Genomic DNA, 22,923 nt, shown 5'->3' with positions numbered 1-22,923 from the left:
TTCCGATTAAGCAACTACCACTGGCTTCTCTTCCCAACCCCTGGGAAGCACATTGCACCGTCTGGGAAATTCCCTATCAGTTTGACTACTCTGGGTACCTTGTGTAGGTGGAATCATACAGCATGTCTTTTCATGACAGGATTGTTTCACCTAGCAGGAATGTCCTCAGGCTTCACCCATGTTGTAGCATGTGTTAGCATTTCCTTCCTTTTTGTTTTTTTTCTTTTTTTTTTTTTTTGAGATGGAGTCTTGCTCTGTTGCCCAGGCTGGAGCGCAGTGGTGCAATCTCGGTTCACTGCAAGCTCCACTTCCTGGGTTCATGCCATTCTCCTGCCTCAGCCTTCCAAGTAGCTGGGACTACAGGCGCCCGCCACCACGCCCAGCTAATTTTTTTGTATTTTTAGTAGAGACGGGGTTTCACCGTGTTAGCCAGGATGGTCTCGATCTCCTGACCTCGTGATCTTCCCATTTCGGCCTCCCAAAGTGCTGGGATTACAGGCATGAGCCACCGCGCCTGGCCCACATTTCCTTCCTTTTTAAGGTTAAATAATTTTCCACTATGGGCCAGGCATGATGGCTCACCCCTGTAATCCCAGCACTTTGGAAGGACGAGGCAGGAGGATCACGAGGTCAGGGTGTTATGGGAATACATAATAATCTATTTATCCATTCTACTGTTGATTGACATTTAGTTGGCTTCTGGTTTGGCACAATCACTTATAGTACTGCTGTACACATTGAATTTTAGTGAACGTATGTAGGCATTTCTGTATTTCTGTTGGGTATATACCTAGAAGTGTAATTGCTAGGTCCCAGGGCATGTGCATGCTATGTGAATGTTCATTTTTTTTTTTTTTTTTTTGAGACTGGGGTGGCCAGGATGGTCTTGACCTCAAGTGATCTGCCTACCTCGGCCTCCCAAAGTGTTGGAATTACAGGCATGATCCACCATTCCCAGCCTCATGTTCATCTTTAATAGACACTGCCAACCAGGTTTTCAAACTAATTTTCTCCATTTATACCCCCGCCATCAGTCTCTGAGAATTTCAGTTGCTCACCAACATTTGGTATTGTTAGTCCTTTCAATTTTAGCAATTCTGGTGGGAGTGTAGCCGTGTTTTGTTATGGTTTTAATTTACCTTTAGCCCAGTGCCTAAAGAAAAGTAACACCGTTTCAAATATTTATTGGCCATATGAATATGCTATTTTGTGAAATGTCAATTCACACCATTTGTCCATTTTTCAACTGGTTTTTCTGCCTTTTTAAAAAAACAGGTTAGGCCAGGCGCGGTGGCTCAAGCCTGTAATCCCAGCACTTTGGGAGGCCGAGACGGGCGGATCACGAGGTCAGGAGATCGAGACCATCCTGGCTAACACAGTGAAACCCCGTCTCTACTAAAAATACAAAAAAAAACTTAGCCGGGCGAGGTGGCAGGCGCCTGTAGTCCCAGCTACTCGGGAGGCTGAGGCAGGAGAATGGCGTGAACCCGGGAGGCGGAGCTTGCAGTGAGCTGAGATCCGGCCACTGCACTCCAGCCTGGGTGACAGAGCCAGACTCCGTCTCAAAAAAAAAAAAAAAAAAAAAAAAAAAAAAAAACAGGTTAGTAGGAGTTCTTTCTTTATTTTTCATATGAGTCCTTTGTTAGAATACATATTTTTCTCCCACTCTCTGGCTTGCCTTTTCATTCTTTTAATGGTATTTTTTGATGAAGATCAGTTTCTATTTTAATGTAGTCCAATTTATCAACATTTTCCTTTATAGTTAAGGCTCCTTTGTTTCTGGTTTAAGAAATAATTTCGGGCCAGACACAATGGCTCATGCCTGTAATCCCAGCACTTTGGGAGGCTGAGAAGGGAGGATCACATGAGCCTAGGAGTTCGAGACCAGCCTGGGCAATAGCGAGACCCTATCTCTACTAAAACAAACAAGTAAATAAAAGAAATATTTTCTTACCCTGAAGGTTCTGAAGATACTCTATGATATTTTCTTCTATAAGTTTTAATGTTTAAGTTTAACATTTGATCTACAACACATCTGGAACCAACTTTTGTGTGTGGTGTGAGGTAGAGGTCATATGGCTATCAACTAGCTCAGCCCTATTTATTCAAAAAGATCATTTTTTGCTTCTCACTGCACTGCAATGTTGCTTTTGTCATAAACCAAGTTACCATATATGTGTGAAATTTTCCTGATTTTTCCATCTTATTCTTTTGGTCTATTTGTTTTTCCTTGCAAGACTATGCTGCTTTAATTATTATTATAATAAGCCTTGCTCTCTGGAAAGTACTCTCGCTATTTTTTTGCTTTTGACAAAGGGAATTTGTTGACTTATAGAACTGAGCTGTATAACTAGCTTCAGGCATAACTGGATCCAGGCACTAAAATGAATATTTAGGAATACAGCTCATTTCCCATCTGGACCTTACTTTTCTGTATCTTGACTTCCTTCTCAGGCAGAATCTCTTCCCTCATGGTGACAAACAGGGCCCAGCGCAGCTCGAAGCTTCCATCCTATCATTTTAACAACCTAGCAGGAAAGGGGTACTGCCTTCCTGAATGGTGATACCAAAGTGTCAAGGTTAGCTCTCATTGGCCCAACTTGGGTCACATGTCCATTTCTGTAGCAATCATGTATCTTAGTCCATGTTGTCTTGCTATAAAGGAAAATCTGATGCTGGGTAATTTTTATTTTATTTTATTTTATTATTTATTTTGAGACAGGATCTTGCTCTGTCACCCAGGTTGGAATGCAGTGGCACAATCTCGGCTCACTACAACATCCGCCTCCCAGGTACAAGTGATTCTCCTGCCTCAGCCTCCAGTGTAGCTGACACCCACCACCATACCTGGCTAATTTTTTGTATTTTTAGTAGAGACAGGGTTTCACCATGTTAGCCAGGCTGATCTCGAACTCCTGACCTACAGTGATCCACGAGGCTGGGTAATTTATAAAGGGAAAAGGTGTATTTGGCTTATCATTCTGCTGGCTGGAAGATTGGGCATGCAGAGAAAGTCTCAAGCTGCTTCCACTCTTGGTGGAAGGAGAAAGCAAGCAGGAATCACATGGCAATAGAGGAAGCAAGAGAGGCAGGTGTCAGCCTCTTTTTAACAACCAGTTCTCATGGGAACTAATGGAGGAAGAACTCACTCACCCACACTCCCAGGGAGGGCATTAATCTATTTGTGAGGGGTCCACACCTGTGACCAAAACACCTCTCATTAGGACCCCATCTCCAACATTGGGGATCAAATTTCAGCAATGAAGTTTAGAAGGCAACTTGGCCAACATGGGGAAACCCCGTCTCTACCAAAAATACAAAAACTAGCCGGGCGTGGCGTGTGCCTGTAATCCCAGCTACTCAGGAGGCAGAGGCAGAAGGGTCACTTGAACCCAGGAGGTGGAGGTTGCACTGAGCCAAGACTGTGCAACTGCACTCTAGCCTGGGTGACAAAGCAAAACTCTGTCTCAAAAAAAAAAAAAAAAAAAAAAAAAAGGATGGGACATACATCCAAACTATTGCACATTGTAACCAAGGTCATGAAGCACTCAGATTGGCCAGGTCTGACTCTTGTTCTCAGTCTTAGATCCCTGGCAGGGTCCAGTCAAAAAATGTATATTTTGCATGGGGAGGAGTGATAGGAAAATTAGATGTTTAAGAGAATAAAAAGAGAAACTATAGACTGTGAGAAAATCTTTTCAAAACACCTATCAGACAAAAAGCTGGTATCCAGGCCAGGCATGGTGGCTCACATCTGTAATCCCAGCATTTTGGGAGGCCGAGGCGGGGGGATCACCTGAGGTTAGGAGTTTGAGACCAGCCTGACCAACATGGCAAAACCCTGTCTCTACTAAAAATACAAAAATTAGCTGGGTGTGGTGGTGAATGCCTGTAATCCCAGCTACTCAGGGGGCTGAGGCAAGAGAATCACTTGAACCTGGGAGGCAGAGGTGCCAGTGAGCCGAGATTGCGCCACTGCACTCCAGCCTGGGCAACAGAGCAAGACTTTATCTGAAAAAATAAAGAAAAAAGAAAGCTGGTATCCAAATTATACAAAGAACTAAAACTCAACAATAAGAAAACAAACAACCCAATTTAAAAATAGGCAACAGATCCAAACAGACACTTCAACAAAGAAGATACGCAGATGGCAAACGAGTAAATAAAAAGATAGTTGGCCAGGTGTGGTGGCTCCTACCTGTAATCCCAACACTTTGGGAGGCTGAGGCAGGAGGATCATTTGAGGCCAAGAGTTTCAGACCAACCGAGGCAACACATTGAGATTCCATCTCTACAAAAATTAAAAATAAAAAGGTCAGATGCAGTGGCTCACACCTGCAATCCCAGCACTTTGGGAGGCCATAGCTGATAATTCCCTTGAGCTCAGGAGGTCAAGACCAGCCCAGGCAATGTGGTGAAACCCATTTCTACGAAAAATACAGAAAAATTAGCCAGGTGTGGTGGTGCACACCTGTGGTCTCAGCTACTTGGAAGGCTGAGGTCGGAGGATCACTTGAGTCCAGGAGACAGAGGTTGCAGTCAGCAGAGATAGTGCCACTGCATTCCAGCCTGGATGATAGAGCGAGACCCTGTTTCTAAATAAATAAAATAATAAAAATAGAAGTAAAAAAATAGCCAGGTGTAATGGCACACACCTGTAGTCCTAGTTACTGGGGAGGCTGAAAAGGAGGATCAAAGAGTTGGAGGCAGCAGTGAGCTATGATTGTACCACTGTACTCCAGCCTGGGCAACAGAAACCCTGCTTCTTAAAACAAACAAACAAACAAACAAATAATAAATAAAAGGTACTTGGTCTGGGCTCACACCTGTAATACCAGCACTTTGACAGGCCAAAGTGGGCAGATCACCTGAGGTCAGGCATTCAAGACCAGCCTGATCAACATGGAGAAACCCCGTGTCTACTAAAAATACAGAATTAGCCAGGCGTGGTGGTGCATGCCTGTAATCCCAGCTACTCAGGAGGCTAAGACAGGAGAATCACTTGAACCCGGAAGGTGGAAGTTGCGGTGAGCCGAGATCATACCATTGCACTTCAGCCTCAGCGACAGAGCAAGACTCCGTCTCCAAAAAAAAAAAAAAAAAAAATGGTGCTCAACATCAAATGTCATTAGGAAATTACAAATTAAAACAACAATGAGATACGACAACCACCTATTAGAATGGTGAAAATCCAAAGCATGAATAACACCAAGTGCTGATGAGGATGAGGAACCTCAGGAACTCTTATTCACCTCTGGCAGTAATGCAAAATGGTGCAGCCACTTTAGAAGACAATTTGGCACTTCCTTATAAAACTAAACACTTTTACCATATATTGCAGCACTCATGTTCCTTGGTATTTACCCAAATGAGCTCAAAACTTACATCCACACAAAAACCTGAAGACAATATTCATAGCGACTCTGTACATAATTGCCAAAACTTGGAAGCAACCAAGATGTCCTTCAGCAGATGAACAAACTGCAGTACAGCCATACAATGGAATATTACTGTTATAAAAAGCCATGAAAAGATATGGAGGAACCTCAAATGCATATTGTTAAGTGAAAGAAGCCAGTATGAAATGGCTACATATGGTATTCCAACTTTATGACCTTCTGGGAAAGGAAACACTATAAAGACAGTTTTTTAAAAATCAGTGGTTTTTAGGTGTTTGGGAGGAGGACAGGATGAATTAGCAGAGCCCAGGCGAGTTTTAGGACAGTGAAGCTACTCTGCACGATACTATAATGGTGGGTACATGTCATTATAAATTTGTTCAAACCCACAGACCATAAAACAAAACACTAAAAGAGAAACTTAATGTAAACTATGGACTTTCCTCTCAATTTTGCTGTGATTTTAAAACTGAAAAAAACAAAAAACTATAGAATGTATAAGGTATCACACAAGGAGTGGACTTTAATGTAAACTACAGATTTCAGCTAATAATAATGTATCAATATTGGCTTATTAATTGTAACAAAGGTTGCACAGTAACACAAGATGTTAACAGGGGAGATGGGGGACAATGAATGGATGAAGGGGGATATACAAATTCTCAGAACTTTTCATTCTATTTTTTCCTGTAAACCTAAGACCACTCAAAAAAAAAAAAAAAACTTATTAATGAAGAAGAAAATCAGAGATAACAGATGTCACTCAGGCAAAAACATCAGGTGTCCATTATAAGGATCCAGGCTGCCCTCGGTGTTCACTCTAATAACAGTCTGCACCTTGGGGCATGATTATGGAGTATAGAAGGGATAAAGACGCAGGCCACGGTGGTTCACGCCTGGAAGCCCAGCACTTTGGAAAGCGGAGGCAGGCGGATCACCTGAGTTCAGGAGTTGAAGAGCAGCCGGACCAACATGGTGAAACCTCGTCTCTATTAAAAACACACAAAATAGCCGGATATGGTGGCACAAGCCTGTAATCCCAGCTACTTGGGACACTGAGGCAAAATAATTGCTTGAACCCAGGAGACGGGGGTTGCAGTGAGCCGAGATCGCACCACTGCACTCCAGCCTGGGCAAAAGAGCAAGACTCCGTCTCAAAATAAAAAATAAAATTAAAAACCAAAGGCCAGGTAGCGATGGTTCACACCTGTAATCCTACCAATCTGGGAGGCCGAGGCGGGCAGATCACGAGGCCAGGAGATCGAGACTATCCTAACACAGTGAAACCCCTTCTCTACTAAAAATACAAAGAATTAGCTGGGCGTGGTGGCACGTGCCTGTAGCCCCAGCTACTCGGGAGGCTGAGGCAGGTGAATCGCTTGAACCCGGAAGGCGGAGGTTGCAGTGAGCCGAGATCGCGCCACTGCATTCCAGCTTCAGAGACAGAGTAAGACTCTGTCTCAAAAAAAAAAAAAAAGCTACAAATACAAAAAATTAGGCGAATGTGGTGGTGTGTGCCTGTAACCCCAGGGTGAGACAGGAGAGTCTCCTGAACCCAGGAGGAGGAGGTTGCAGTGAGACGAGATCATACCACTGTACTCCACCCTGGGCAACAGAGCAAGACTCCATCTCAAAAGATATATTGCAGTAATTTAAAAACACTTATATTGGAAATGAAATTTCTTTCTGTCCAGTCCTCCCTTTATGTTTTGTTGTTATGTAGGAAACAATGAAAAAAAAAAGTGTTTTTTTCAATTTTGCCCAGGTTAGCTTCGAACACAAAGCATCGCCTGCTTGTGCGCCAGGAAAACCAGACAGAGCCACCGAAGCTGCCGGAAAAGTGCTCTCAATTCTTCCATTTGAACTTCCGGGGAGCCATGTAGCCAATCACGAGAGGCTCACGCCTGACAGCACCCATTCCCCTGGGCCAGAGAGTGCCCTGCATTCCATGGCGCCCCTTGGAGGGAGGAAAGGGACCTGTATCTGAGAGAGAGTAGCCAATTGGGTCCGCTGACTCGGGCCGGGATCTGGAGCCCTGTCCAATACTCCTCACTCCCCCACAGTGACTCAAGTCACTTTCCATCTCCACATCCCCAGTGCTTGAGGAAGAAATCCCGCTAAGAGAGAAATACGAGAAAGGTAGGAAAGATCCAAATTTCCAGGCATCCAATTTATACAAGCCTTGACTCGCCAGGCATCCAATCAGAGTGGTGGATCCAACGAACTGGAGCAGGTATCCAATTAGGTAGGGCAGGGTTGCCATGATGACAGGAGTCTCTATAGGGTTCCCAGGGTCAGTGAGCTCTAGCACGGAGCGCCCCCTGGCGCTTGGCAAGGCGTGGCCGTCTACTCCAGCAAGCGCGCGCTGGTCGAAGGCAGCCAACAAGGCAGGGACAAGCCTCCGTGACGTCACTAGTTGTCGAGCTGGCCGCCGGAGCGGGTGAGCTCGCAGGTAAGTTCCCATGAGCTCCCGCGAGTCTGCAGGCCGGCCGCGCGCACTGTTCCAGACTGGTGATTGGGGCGCATGCGCTGATGCTTCCGACTGTCTTTTTTTAATTTCTGAAGGCAGAGATAAAGGGCGGGAAAGGGCGTGAGGGGAGGAGAGACGAGGCGAAGGGCTCGAGGTTCTAAGGAGATGGTCAGACTGACTGATGGACCTCGACATGGCCCCTGTGCCCCAGGAAAGGCCTAGAAGAGGATGTGGTCCCCTAGAAAACAGAGACTGAGTGAAGGAATCGGCTCCCAGGGGCAGAGCCCCCAACACACACAAATCCAGAGGAGCAGAGGACGATTCGGAGAAGGAAGGAAAGACGCTGGGAAGAAGCTAGAGATGAGAGGAAGAGAAGGAGATGGGGAAGGGCCCTCAGGCGAGGGAGACAGGGCCTCTGACCAGGAGCGACAAGAGGGAGTGTGACAGAGACGGAGGGGACAGAAAAAGACTCCACAGCCACAGGTGGAGGGCCCGACGGCACAGGGGACTGAGGCAGAGGATGGGGATGGCGACAGGACTGGGAGAAGACAGCAGCAAGGGCAGTGCAGAAGTGGGATCAACAGCGAAAAAGAGGATACAGTCCGAGGCAAAGGGGGGAGGACCAGAGAGAGAAGACAGTGAGTCAGATGGGACCAAACTAGAGAGGGGACGAAGACAAAGATCCCAAGGGCCAGGACAGAGATCAAGGGGTCTAAGAAAGATGGGAGAGGCTGCCGGGTGCGGTGACACACCCCTGTAATCCCAGCACTTTGGGAGGACAAGGGGGAAGATCTCTTGAGGCCAGAAGTTTGAGACCAGCCTCGTCAACATGGTGAAACTCCATCTCTACTAAAAATACAAAAATTAGCTGAGTGCGGTGGTGTGCGCCTGTAATCCCAGCTACTCGGGAGGCTGAAACAGGAGACTCGCTTGAACCCAGGTGGCGGAGGTTGCAGTGAGCCGAGATCACACCACTGCACTCCCGCCTGGGCAACAGAGCAAGACTCTGTCTCAAGTATATACACACACACACACGTGTATATATATGTGCATATATACATACATACATATATATATGAAGACATCCTTTATATTTTGTTATATATGGAAAAATAAAAGTTTTTTTAATCAGTGTTAACTAGGTTGGCTTCGAACGCGTAGCCTCGCCTCCTCGTGTGCCAGGGCAACCAGCCTGAGCCACCGCGGCTCCCGGCTCCTGGGGGCTCCTTTCTTCCCTTTGGTCTTAGGCAGAGCGATGTAGCCAATCACGAGAGGCTCACCCCGACGTCACCCAGTCCCCTGGGCCAGAGAGGGCCCTGCGTTCCATGGCACCCCTTGGAGGGAGGAAAGGGACCTGTGTCTGAGAGAGAGCATTCAATTGGGTCCGCTGACTCAGATCGAGTTCCCGTGCCGTGTCCAACACCTCTCACTCCCACACGGAGACTCAAGTTACTTTCCATCTCCACATCCCCAGTGCTTGAGGAAGAAATCTGGCTAAGAGAATTGCAAAAGGTAGGGAAGATCCAAATTTCCAGGCATCCAATTATATACAAACCTTGACTGGCCAGGCATCCAATCAGAGTGGTGGATCCAACTAACTGGAGCAGGTATCCAATTAGGTAGGGCAGGGTTGCCATGATGACGCGAGTCTCTATACAGTTCCCAGGGTCTGCGAGCTGTAGCGCCGAGCGCCCCCTGGCGCATGGCAAGGCGTGGCCGTCTACTCCAGCAAGAGCGCGCTGGTCGAAGGCAGCCAATAAGGCAGGGACAAGCCTCCGTGACGTCACTAGTTGCCGAGCTGGCCGCCGGAGCGGGTGAGCTCGCGCGTGAGTTCCCGTGAGCTCCCGCGACCCTGCAGGACGGCTGCGCGCGCCTGTTCCAGAGTGGTGATTGGGGCGCATGCGCTGATGCTTCCGACTTTTTTTTTTTTTTTTTTTTTTTTTTTTTTTTTTGAGACGGAGTTTCGCTCTGTCGCCCAGGCTGGAGTGCAGTGGCCGGATCTCAGCTCACTACAAGCTCCGCCTCCCGGGTTCACGCCATTCTCCTGCCTCAGCCTCCCGAGTAGCTGGGACTACAGGCGCCTGCCACCTCGCCCGGCTAGTTTTTTGTACTTTTTAGTAGAGACGGGGTTTCACCATATTAACCAGGATGGTCTCGATCTCCTGACCTCGTGATCCGCCCGTCTCGGCCTCCCAAAGTGCTGGGATTACAGGCTTGAGCCACCGCGCCCGGCAGTGTCTTTTTTTTTTTTTTTTTTCTTTTTTAATTCTGAAGGCAGAGATAAAGGGCGGGAAAGGGTGTGAGGGGAGCCTAGGCGAGGCGAAGGGCTCGAGGTTCTAAGGAGATGGTCAGACTGACTGATGGACCTCAAGATGGCCCCTGTGCCCCAGGAAGGGCCTAGAAGAGGATGTGGCCCCCTAGAAAACATCTAGAGACTGAGTGGAAGAAACAGCTCCCAGGGCAGAGCCCCCAACAGGCGCAAACCCAGAGGAACAGGGGACGATTAGGAGAAAGAAGGAAAGACGCTGGGAAGGAGCTAGGGATGACAGGAAGAGAAGGAGACGAGGAAGAGCCCTCAGGCGAGGCAGACAGGACCTCCGACCAGGAGCGACAGAGACGGAGGGGACAGAAAAAGACTCTACAGTCACCAGTGGAGTGCCCAACGGCACAGGGCACTGAGGCAGAGGATGGGGACGGCAACAGGACTGGGAGAAGATAGCAGTGAGGACAACGCAGAAGTGGGATCAACAGCGACGAAAAGGATACAGTCCGAGGCAAAGGGGAGAGGACCAGAGAGAGAAGACAGTGAATGGGATGGGCGCGAACTAGAGAGGGGATGAAGACAAAGATCCCAAGGGCCAGGACAGAGATCAAGGGGTCTAAGAAAGATGGGAGAGATGGCCGGGCGTGGTGACACACCTGTGTAATCCCAGCACTTTGGGAGGACGAGGATCTCTTGAGGCCAGAAGTTCGAGACCAGCTTCGTCAACATGGCCGTCTCTACTAAAAATACAAAAATTAGCTGGGCGCAGTGGCGTGCACCTGTAATCCCAGCTACTCGGGAGGCTGAGACAGGAGATTCGCTTGAATTCAGGAGGCAGAAGTTGCAGTGAGCCAAGACCACACGGCTGCACTCCAGCCTGGGGAACAGAGCAAGGCTCTGTCCCAAAAAGAAAAAAAAAAAAAAGATATATTGAAGTAATTTAAGAACACTTAGGAAGACGCCATTTCTTCCTATGAAGACATTCTCCCTTTATGTTTTGTTGTTATATACGGAAAAATAAAAGTTTTTTTTTTTTTTTTCAATCAATGTTGACCAGGTTGGCCTCGAACATGTAGCCTCGCCTCCCCGAGTGCCAGAGCAACCGGCCTGAGCCACCGCGGCTCCGGGGACCTATGCTCTCCTTTCTTCCCTTTGGTCTTACCCAGAGCGATGCAGCCAATCACGAGAGGCTCACCCCTGACGTCACCCAGTCCCCAGGGCCAGAGAGGGCCCTGCGTTCCATGGCACCCCTTGGAGGGAGGAAAGGGACCTGTGTCTGAGAGAGAGAGCATTCAGTTGGGTCTGCTGCTTCGGGCCGGGTTCCCGTGCCGTGTCCAACACCCCTCATTCCCACACGGAGACTCAAGTTACTTTCCATCTCCACATGCCCAGTGCTTGAGGAAGAAATCCGTAAGAGAAATGCGAAAGGTAGGGAAGATCCAAATTTCCAGGGATCCAATTATATACAGACCTTGACTTGCCAGGCATCCAATCAGAGTAGTGGATCCAACGAACTGGAGCAGGTATCCAATTAAGTAGGGCAGGGTTGCCACGATGACATGAGTCTCTATAGGGTTCCCAGGGTCAGTGAGGTCTAGCGCGGAGCGCCCCCTGGCGCTTGGCAAGGCGTGGCCGTCTACTCCAGCAAGCGCGCGCTGGTCGAAGGCAGCCAATAAGGCAGGGACAAGCCTCCATGACGTCACTAGTCGCCGAGCCCACGGCCTCAGCGTGTGAGCTCGCGCGTGAGTTCCGGTGAGCTCCCGTGAGCCCGCAGGCCGGCCGTGCGCACTGTTCCAGAGTGGTGGCGCATGCGCTGATGCTTCCGACTGTCTTTTTTTTTTTTTTAATTCTGAAGGGAGAGATAAAAGGCGGGAAAGGGCGTGAGGCGAGGCAACGTAAGGCGAGAGGGTTGGGGTTCTAAGGAGATGGTCAGACTGACTGATGGACCTCGAGGTGGCCCCTCTGCCCCAGGACAGGCCTAGAAGAGGATGTGGCCCCCTAGAAAACATCCAGAGACTGAGTGGAGGAAACAACTCCCAGGGGCAGAGCCCCCCAACAGGCGCAAACCCAGAGGAGCAGAGGACGATTCAGAGAAGGAAGGAAGGACGCTGGGAAGAAGCCTGGGATGACAGGAAGAGAAGGAGACGGGGAAGGCCCCTGAGGCGAAGGAGACAGGGCTTCTGACCAGGAGTGACAAGAGGGAGTGTGACAGAGACGGAGGGGACAGAAAAAGACTCCACGGTCACAGGTGGAGCGCCTGGTGGCACAGGGGACTGAGGCAGGGGATGGGGATGGCGACAGGACAAGGAGAAGACAGCAGCGAAGACAGTACAGAAGTGGGATCAACAGCGACGAAGAGGATACAGTCCGAGGCAAAGGGGAGAGGACCAGAGAGAGAAGACAGTGAATCAGATGGGAACAAACTGGAGACGGGACGGCGACAAAGACTCCAGGGGCCAGGAGAGAGATCACCAGGTCTAAGAAAGACAGGAAAGAAGACCGGGCACGGTGGCTCACGCCTGTAATCCCAACACTTTGGGAGGTCAAGGTAGGAGGATCACTTAAGGCCAGAAGTTCGAGACCATCCTGGCCAACATGGTCATACCCCATCTCTACTAAAAATACAAAAATTAGGCGGGCCTGGTGGCGGGCACCTGTATTCTCTACTACTGGAGAGTCCAGCTGAGGCAGGAAGGAGAATTGCTTGAACCCGGGAGGCAAAGGTTGCAGTGAGCTGAGGTTGTGTCACTGCAATCCAACCTGGGCAATAGGGTGAGGCTCCAAGAGAAAAAACAAAACAAAAGAAACAAAGAGAGCAAGCCGGGGTGGGGGGGCGGGGAGAGAGAAGAGGAGGAAGAAGAAGGAGGAGGAGGAGGAAAGAAGAGAAAGGAGGAAGATGGGAGAGAGACCAAGAGGACGGTAATAGAAACAGGGAGGACTGTGACAGAAGGGACAGAGACTAAGGGATAGTGATAGGGGAGAAAGAGATAAGGGGATGTGGCAGACATAGAGAAGGTGACAGCCATAGAGACAGAGAAGACAGAGACCCAGAGGCTATAAAGATATAGTGGACAGTGATAGAGAGATAGCAGAGATAACAGAAGTGATACAGGGAAAAGTGACAAAAATGGAGATGGTACCAGAGACAAAGTTGGAGGCAACAGCGAGTGAGGCAAAGAGAACAAACTCAAGATGGATTGGGCAGAGATAATGGTGTCAATATCAGAGATTCAAGAAACAATACTAGATTAGGAGTGCACAGAGTGGACAGAGAGCTGCTGGCAAATAGCAAAGACAGGCCGGGCACAGTGGCTCATGCCTGTAATGCCAGCACTTTGGGAGGCGGAGGTGGGCAGATCACTTGAGGTCAGGAGTTCAAGACCAACCTGGCCAACATGGCAAAACCCTATCTCTACAAAAAAACATATAAAAGTTAGCTGAGCATGGTGTTGTGCGCCTGTAGCCTCCGCTATTCGGAAGACTGAGGCAGGAGGATCACTTGAGCCAGGGACATCAAGGCTGCAGTAAGCTATGATGATGCCACTGCCCTCCAACGTGGGCAACAAAGGGAGACCCTGTCCCTACAAAAAATGTTTAAAATTAGCCAGGCGTGGTAATGGTGGCGCACGCACATCTGTGGTCCTAGCTACCTGGGAGGCTGAGGTGGGAGGATCACTAGAGCCTGCAAGTTGGAGGCTGCAGTGAGTGGTGTTCGTGCCACTGCATTCCAGCCTCATCTGGGCAACAGAGTGAGACTCTGTCTTAAAAAAAAGAAAAAGAAGAAAAGAAAGAAAGAAAGAGGGAGGGAGGGAAAGAAAGAGCAAGAAAGAAAGAGAAAAGAAAGAGAAAAAGAAAGAAGAGAGGAGAGAGCAAGGAGAGAAGTGGAACAGAAGTTGAGGGGACAGAGACGGAGATAGAAGGTAGAAGTCAGAGAAAGAGGCTCTGACAGAAATAGAGGAGACAAGCTGAGCAAGGGACAGAGACGGAGGATTCAGAGTGGGAGGAGACAGAGCCAGAGGGAACGGCAACAGAATGCACAGACTGAGTGCAGGGCAGTCATGGTGATGCTACCAGGATGAGCATAACAGAGCCCATTCAGTCACACAGAGAGAGGTGAAGATACAGAGGCAGAGAGCGTGATGTCAGACAGAAGGGATGGTAACATAAAAAGGGGGTGACAGAAAAAGAAAAAGCATGAGGCAAGACGGGGGTGGGGGGTAGATGGAAGATGGCTTGTCAGACATCCTACAGCTAGAGATTAGGGGTGCGGGCAGAGTCAGAAACAGAACTGTATCTTACAGGGGAGGAGAGTGACAGGAAGAACATGATCGAGACCCACCAGAGAAAGATAAGGACACAGAGACTGAGTCACAGAGATGAATAGAGAGAAAGGGCAAAGAAAGGAAATGAGAGGGTCAGAGCTGTCTGAGACTTGCTAAGGGGTGAGGACAAAAGCAAAGATGGGCGGACTGAGCAAAGACCCAGAGAGCATGACAGGGACCTACAAACCCGTGGGCAGCTGAGACCTGCCACTCCCCTCAGTACCTAAACCTGGGAAGTACTGAAAGCCAAGAATGCTTGAGGTTCTTTCTGCCAGTTTGGTTAAGTTGTGACCTTGATTTGGAATTGTGATTTGAAAGATCTCGACACCGGTTCTAGATTTGTGACCATGTTTCTGAATCCCCCAGTCCTCTTTCTTTGGCCCACAGTGGCCATGGCACAAAGCAGTAAGCAAAATCATTCTTTTTTCATTCATTCATTCAACAACCATTGAGTATTCACTATGTGCCAGGCATTATTCTGGGTGCCAGGGAGACGACAGCAGCAAACAAAGTACATGCACCCACGCAGCTTCCAGCCTGGTTGGTGGACAAATAAATATATAATGTCAAGTAGTGTTAAGTGCTAAGAAGAGAAATTAAGCAAAGATGAGAGGACAGAGTAATTGAGGTTGCTGATAATGGCAGGCTAGGTTATTCAGACCAACATTCCCACTAAAAGCAACTAAAAATGTTGGATGCATTTTTTTAAATCTTGAAAGCATTGCGCTGGCACGGTGGCCTGTGCCTGTAGTTCCAGCTACCTAGGAGGCTGAGGCAGGAGGACCCCTCGAGGCCAGGAGTTCGAGGCTGTAGTGCACAATGAATATGCTTGTGAATAGCCACTGCATTCCAGCCTGGGTAAGACCCTGTCTCTAAAAGAATTTCTGTAACTTAAAAAAACAAAACAAAACAAACAAACAAAAAAACCACTGAAGGCTCACAGGATTTATCAGGCTGTAACTGATAGAAAATTGGGAACTCAGAGAAGTAATCAGAGTACTTCTACCCTAAGGGAATTTTATAACCCTGGCAAATTTAAACTTTTATTTGGATGGCTTCTTAGATGAAAGGAATACAAAAAAAAAAAAAAAAATCTAGGGCCCACCAAGGTGGGGAGTCCACATTGAGCTGAGAAAGCAATGGCTATGCCTCCAGGGTAAGGGGGAACTAGAAGTAAATTGGCCCTGGTTTGTTACTTGGCAGCCTATTCCATGGGTGGTCCAAAAGACCTCAAGTTGTGGACTTAAAGTCCCCAACTGGAAGTATTTTTAAGCTCTTGATGACAACACACAGAGAATTCTCTCTGGTGAAAATAATCTTCATTAAAGGCCTTAAATTTTCCTGTAAACATTTTTTCCCCAAGGAAAGTGGGTAGCACACAGATATAACCAAGTACACAAAGTACCAAGAGCAAGAACTAGCAGAAATAAGAGACACTATAAACAGACCCACTAATCTTTGTGATTTTAGAACTATCAGAGGGACATAAAACAATGTGGTTTGTTCATATAAAATATAAGATTGCCATTGTTTTGCAATGGCAAGGGACCAAGAAACTATAAAAAATTATCTAGGTGCTTTCAAAATGACAAAAACTCTAAAAGAGGATTAAAAATAAAAGCAACAGCTGAGTAGAGACATAGTGAACCAGAACATAGATCAATAGAAGTTATCCACAATTCACCATAAGAGACAAAGCAGGAAACATGTAAAAGAGGTTAAGTGGCATGGAGTGTAGAGTGTAAGAGTTTTATCTATATTTATTCTGAGTCCCAAAAGAGGGGAGAAAGAGAATATGGCAGAAAGAATATTTAAGAAAATAGTGGCGGATTTTTCAAATTTTCCAAAATTGAGGAGAGAATCTAATTCAAAGATTCAAGAAGCTTAATGAATCATAAGTATAAAGAAATCTACACTTAGAAACATCATTGTATTAACATGTGTGGAGTCCTGACAAAATAAGTAAGCAACAAGGAAGGGGTCCCAGGTTGGGGAAAACAATTGTTCTGAGAGATGGCTAATTACAGACAACAGGCTGGCACAACATCCTGTTCCCAAATACCTCACTCTGCATGTAACCTCAGCAGCATAAACTCATCCCTCTAGTTCCTGCCTCTTTGCAAATAGCCACTTCTCTGCTGTGCTGCCCATTGCAATCTTGCAACGTATCTTCATACTTTCTCTAATAAATCTGCTTTTCTTTACCTATGACTGTCTCAGTAAATTCCTTTAATGCCCGCAACACCGGCCCCAGCAGTTGCACCCGCAACAGTATGTTTGCAGAACACTAAAGACAAAGAGATCTCAACAGCAGCTAGAGAAAAAAGACAGATGTCCTTTCAAAAATCAATAGTTGGAGGGCCAGGTGTGGTGTGCCTCACATCTATTATCCCAGCACTCTGGGAAGCCTCTGAGGCAAGAGGATTGCTTAAGGCCAGGAGTTTGAGACCAAACTAGGCAACATAGCAAGGCTGTCTCTACAAAAATTTTTTTAAAATCTTAGTCAGGCATGGTGGCACAGCCATAGTCCCAGCTACTCACTTAGGAGGCTGAGGCAGGAGAATCATTTGAGCCCAAGTGGTCACGGCTGCAGTAAGCCGTGACTGCACCACTGCACCCTAGCCTTGGCAATAGAGTGAGACCTTGTCTTAAAAAAGAAATTCACTGCAAGTTGTTATACAACCCCCTACTGCTAAATTGGATTGGCTTTTTAAAAAATAAATAATTTGTATAACAACTGACATTGTTATAAGAGTAACAATGGAATCTAGAATAAGATCAATGTGCTGATAGAAAATAACTATCAATTTAATATCCAGTAAAATATGTATATATACATTTATTTTTTGAGATGGAGTCTCACTCTGTCACCCAGGCTGGAGTGCAATGGCATGATCCCAGCTCACGGCAACCTCTGCCTCCTGAGTTTAAGCAATTCTCCTGCCTCAGCCTCCTGAGTAGCTGGGACTACAGGCATGTGCGCCACCATGCTCGGCTAATTTTTGTATTTTTAATAGAGACAGGGTTTCACCATGTTGGCCAGGCTGGTCTTGAACTCCTGAGCTCAAGCGATGCACCAGCCTCAGCCTCCCAAAGTGCTAGAATTACAGGCACGAGTCACCATGCCCAGCCAGTGAAAATATATTTCAAGAATGATGTCGACATGTTCCAATTGTTCTATACATACGTACATACATATGTATGCATGCTGTTTGATAGCATTTTACCCACAGTAGAATTTGTTTTAAAATTGGAGTCAGTCCTCTCAAACCCTGCCGTTGCTTTATCAACTAAGTTTATGTAATATTCTAAATATTTTGTTTGTCATTTCAACAGGGTTCACAGCATCTTTACCAGGAGTAGACTCCATCTCAAGAAACCGCTTTCTTGGCCGGCACAGTGGCTCACATCTGTAACCCTAGCACTTTGGAAGGCCAAGGCGGGCAGATCACGAGGTCAGGAGTTTGAGAACTGCCTGACCAACATGGTGAAATCCCTTCTCTACTAAAAATACAAAAATTAGCAGGGTGGTGTGCATCTGTAATCCCAGCTAGTCAGGAGGCTGAGGCAGGAGAATCGTTTGAAACCAGGAGGTAGAGGTTGCAATGAGCCAAGATCACACCACTGCACTCCAGCCTGGGTGACAGGGCAAGACTCCATCTCAAAAGAAAAAAAAAAAAAAAAAAAAAAAACCACTTTTTTTCCTCATCCATAAGGAGCAACTCTTCACGTGTTCAAATTTCATTATGAGATTGCCAAAATTCAGTCAATTCAGTAGTAGAATCTTCAGGCTCTACTTCAAATTCCAGTTCCCTTGCTATTTCCAACACATCTGCTGTGACTTTTTCCACTGAGGTCTTGAACTTCTCTCAAAGTCATCATGACAGCTGGAATCAACTTCTTCCAAATTCCTGTTAACGTTGATTTTGGACCTCCTCCCATGAATCACAAATGTTCTTAATGGCATCTAGAGTGGTGAATCCTTTCCAGAAGGTTTCCAATTGACTTTGACCAGATCCATCAAAGAAATCACTATCTATGGCAGCCATGCCCTTATAAAGTATATTTCTGAAATAATAAGACGTGAAAATTAAAATTACTTCTTGATGCATGGGCTGTAAAAGTTACGTTGTGTTAACAGGCATGAAAATTACACTAATTTTCTTTTTCTTTCTTTTTTTTTTTTTTTGAGACAGAGTGTCACTCTGTCACCCAGGCTGGAGTGCAATGGCAGATTCTCGGCTCACTGCAACCTCCACCTCCCAGGCTCAAGCAATTCTCCTGCCTCTCAGCCTCCCGAGTAGCTGGGATCACAGGTACATGCCACCATGCCCAGCTAATTTGTTGTATCTTTAGTAGAGATGGCTTCACCATGTTAGTCAGGCTGGTCTTGAACTCCTGACCTCGTGATCCGCCCATCTCGGCCTCCCAAAGTGCTGGGATTGCAGGTGTAAGTGCTGGCCGCACCCGGCCAACTCTAATCTTGTACCTCTCCGTCAGAGCTCTTGCGTGACCAGATATATTGTTAATGAGCAGTAATATTTGGAAAGAAATAATTTTTTTTGAGCAGATCTCAACAATGGGCTTAAAATATTCAGTAAACCATGAAGTAAACAGATGTGTTGTATTCAAGCTTTGTTGTTCTATTTCTTGAGCATAGGCCTAGTAGATTTTGCAAAATTCTTAAGGGCCCTAGAATTTTCAGAATGGCAAATGAGCACTGGCTTTGATTAAAGTCATCAGCTGCATGAACCCCTAAAAAGAGAGTCAGACTGTCCTTTGGAACTTTGAAGCCAAGGATTGAATTTTCCTCTCCAGCTATAAAAGCCCTAAATGGCATGTTCTTTTCATAGAAGGCTGTAGGCTGTTTCATGTACATTGAAAATCTGTTGTTTAGTATAGCTGCCTTCATCGATTATCTTAGCTAAGCCTTCTGGATAACTTTCTGCAGCTTCTCCATCAGCACTTGCTGCTTCACCTTGCACTTGTTTTTTTTTTGTTTTTTTTGTTTTTCTTTTCCTGAGACAGAGTCTCACTCCGTTGCCCAGGCTGGAGTGCAGTGGTGCAATCTCAGCTCACTGCAATCTCCGTCTCCTGGGTTCAAGTAATTTTCCTGCCTCAGCCTCCCAAGTAGCTGGGATTACAGGTGCATGCCACCATGCCCAGCTAATTTTTGTATTCTTAGTAGAGACAGTGTTTCACCATGTTGGCCAGGCTGGTCTGAAACTCCTGACCTCGTGATCCACCCACCTTAGCCTCCCAAAGTCCTGGGATTACAGGCACGAGCCACCGCGCCTGGCCTCACCTTGCACTTCTATATTATAGAGATAGCTTCTTTCCTTAAACCTCATGAACCAACCTTTGCTAGCTTCCAACTTTTCTTCTGCAGCTTCCTTACCTCTCTTAGCCTTCGTAGAATTGAAGAGAGTTAAGGCCTTGCTCTGGATTAGGCTTTGGCTTAGGGAAAAACCGTGGCTGGTTTTGATCTTCTATCCAGACCACGAAAACTTTCTTCATATCAGCAATAAGGCTGTTTGGCTTTCTTATGATTCATCCATTCACTGGAGTAACGCGTTTCATTTCCTTCAAGAACTTTTCCTTCGCATTTCCACCTTGGCTAAAGGCAAGAGGCCTTGCCTTTGGCCTGTCTCAGCTTCTAACTTGCCTTCCTCGCTGAACTTAATCATTTTTAGCTTTTGATATAAAGTAAAAGACATGTGACTCTTCCTTTCACTTAAATGCTTAGAGGCCACTGTAGAGTTATCAGTTGGCCTAATTTTAATACTGTTGTGTCTCAGGAAATGAGGAGGCCCAAGGAGAGGGAGAAAGACAAGGGAAAGGCCAGTTGGTATAAAAGTCACAACACACACAACATTTACAGATTAAGTTCACCATCTGATATGGATGTGGTTCATGGCATCCCAAAACAATTACAATAGCAACATCAAAGATCACTAATCACTAACCACCTGGGCGCGGTGGCTCACACCTGTAATCCCAGCACTTTGGGAGGCCATGGCAGGCAGATCACAAGGTCAGGAGTTCGAGACCAGCCTGACCAACATGATGAAACCCCGTCTCTACTCAAAATACAAAAATTAGCCAGGCACAGTAGCACATGCCTGTGATCCCAGCTATGCTGGATGAGGCATAAGAATCGCTTGATTGCAGGCGGCAGAGGTTGCAGTGTGCCGAGATTACGCCACTGCACTCCAGCCTGGGCGACAGAGAGACTCTGTCTTGAAGAAATGAAGAAAAAAGAAGAAAGGAAGGAATGAAGGAAGGAAGGAAGGAAGGAAGGAAGGGAGGGCAGGCGGGCAGGAGGGCAGGAAGGAAGGAAGGAAGGAAGGAATGGAGGGAGGGAGGAAGGAGGGAAGGAAGAAGGAAGGAAGGAAGAGAAGAGGGAAGGAGGGCAGGAAGGAAGGGAGGAGGGAAGGGAGGGAGGAAGGAAAGAAGGAAGGAAGGGAGGGAGGGAGGGAGGGAGGGAGGGAAAGAAGAAAGAAGGAGGAGGAGGAGGAGCAACCAGCCAGAAAATCCAGCTGGCCTAACTTTAATACCAGAATCTGACAAGGAGAGTATGATAGGCCAAAAAGGGAATCTACATTTTGTTTTTTCCCATGATGACTTCTTTACAATATGAAACGTTTTTCAAGAAAGAATTTGGGCGAGCCCACACTTTGCGGGTTTCTGGAGCATGTTGTGGTCTGCATCTTGGGTTATCTGGCATTGGCTGTAGGCACAGGGAGGAGCAGGGACAAAGGAGCATGTTTGGCACATTTGAGGAACAGACAGAAAACCAACATGGCTCGAAGGAGCCTAATGAATGACAGCGAGAGGGACTCCAAAAGAAGGCATAGAGACAAGGGAAAAATTTTATAAGGCCCGGCGGCCACAGTGAGAGCCTGCTTTTGTATTCTAAGAGGAAAGGGAAGCCATTGAAAGACTCTCTATGTAAAGCAAGCTAGAAGCTTGTTCGGGTGAATGCAGGCAGCTGTGCCAATAGGAAAAAGCTACCTGGGGACCAGGCATATTCAACATGGAGGCTCTATCTTTCCTTTTCTTTGTCGACCACGTGTACAGTAAAGAAGCAGGCAGGTCAGGCGCGGTGGCTCACGCCTGTAATCCCAGCACTTTGGGAGGCAGAGGCGGGTGGATCATGAGGTCAGGATACCTAGACCATCCGGGCCAACATGGTGAAACCCCGTCTCTACTAAAATACAAAAAATTAGCCGGGCGTAGTGGTGCATACCTGTAATCCCAGCTACTCGGGAGGCTGAGGCACGGGAATCTCTCGAACCTGGGAGGCGAAGGTTGCAGTGAGCCGAGATGGGGCCACTGCACTCCAGCCTGGCGACACAGGGAGACTCTGTCTCAAACAAACAAAAAAAAAGAGCAGACAACATGGTGCCGGCCAGGTAGAGAACCCATCTGCATGATAAAAGATGAGGGTGGGAGCAGCCAGCTCCTTCGCACGCTATGCAAATGATACACCTGGTCCCACCAATCTCTCATCCTCTATGTAAATCAAACACCACCTCCCCAGGCTCGCCTATAAAACCCCGTTCATTTCACCACGGAACCGGAAGACCCATTTGGGAGCCCCTCCCTTTCTGCAAGAGAGAGAGCTTTTCTCTTTCTTTCACCTATTAAACGTCCACTCTTAACTTCAAAAAAAAAAAAAAAAAGAAAAGAAAAGAAAAGAAAGAAAAAGAAAGACCTTCTATGTGTAAAAGAGCTAACGAGGCCAGAATTCAAAACCCGCTTCATATCTTTGCTGTGTATCTTGGGCACTCACTGTGTCACTCTGATCTTGGGTTCTTCCAAGTGTGGAAAGAGGGGAAAGAGAGAAACATAATCCAGAAAGGAGATCCAAGAGAGGCTGTCCCCCATCTTATGCCCCCTGCTCAGTAGATTCCAAAAGTAGGGCTGAGAGATTCTCTCAAAGAGGCTGAGTGAAGTGATCGCAAAGAGCCTTTTTATGCCTCCCACAGAGAACTCCCACCTTTCATTCCTTGATCCAGTGGTTTATGACCTACATCAAAACTCCTCTTCAGGATTGGAGGGAGGGACTGGGCATCCCGGGCTCCCTGAAGATACCCTGTCTCTTCTCTCTTTTTTGATACCTTGCTGGTGATACAGCTTGGAACACAGCAGGACTTCATAACCTGGGGCCTGACTGCAGGGGTCAGAAGTTTCCCTGAAATTGTATATAAAGGTTTGTCCGCATGCGTTTTTCTCAAGGGAAAAAAATGTATAGCTGTCATCAGATTCTCAAAGGGTTAGTCCACTTGCAAAGGACAGACCCCAATTCAAATTGGCTGAATTTTAAAAAGGGGGTTCATGGCCAGGAATGGTAACTCACACCTGTAATCCCAGCACTTTGGGAGGCTGACGTGGGCAGATCGCTGGAGGTCAGGAGTTCGAGACCAGCCTGGCCCCCGTCTCTACTAAAAATACAAAAAAAAAAAA

General features: G+C 47.0%; 1 pseudogene; it reads left to right on the top strand.

The window, feature by feature from the left end:
- The first annotated feature begins 259 nt into the window (after positions 1–259).
- On the top strand, positions 260–11,412 carry LOC112611909 (annotated as a pseudogene).
- Positions 11,413–22,923: the final 11,511 nt, after the last annotated feature.

Source organism: Theropithecus gelada, chromosome 19 (genome assembly GCF_003255815.1).
Source record: "Theropithecus gelada isolate Dixy chromosome 19, Tgel_1.0, whole genome shotgun sequence".
NCBI classification, from domain to species: domain Eukaryota; kingdom Metazoa; phylum Chordata; class Mammalia; order Primates; family Cercopithecidae; genus Theropithecus; species Theropithecus gelada.
The sequence above is the reverse complement of the archived record's forward strand: the minus strand, read 5'-3'. Positions and strand labels throughout refer to the sequence as shown.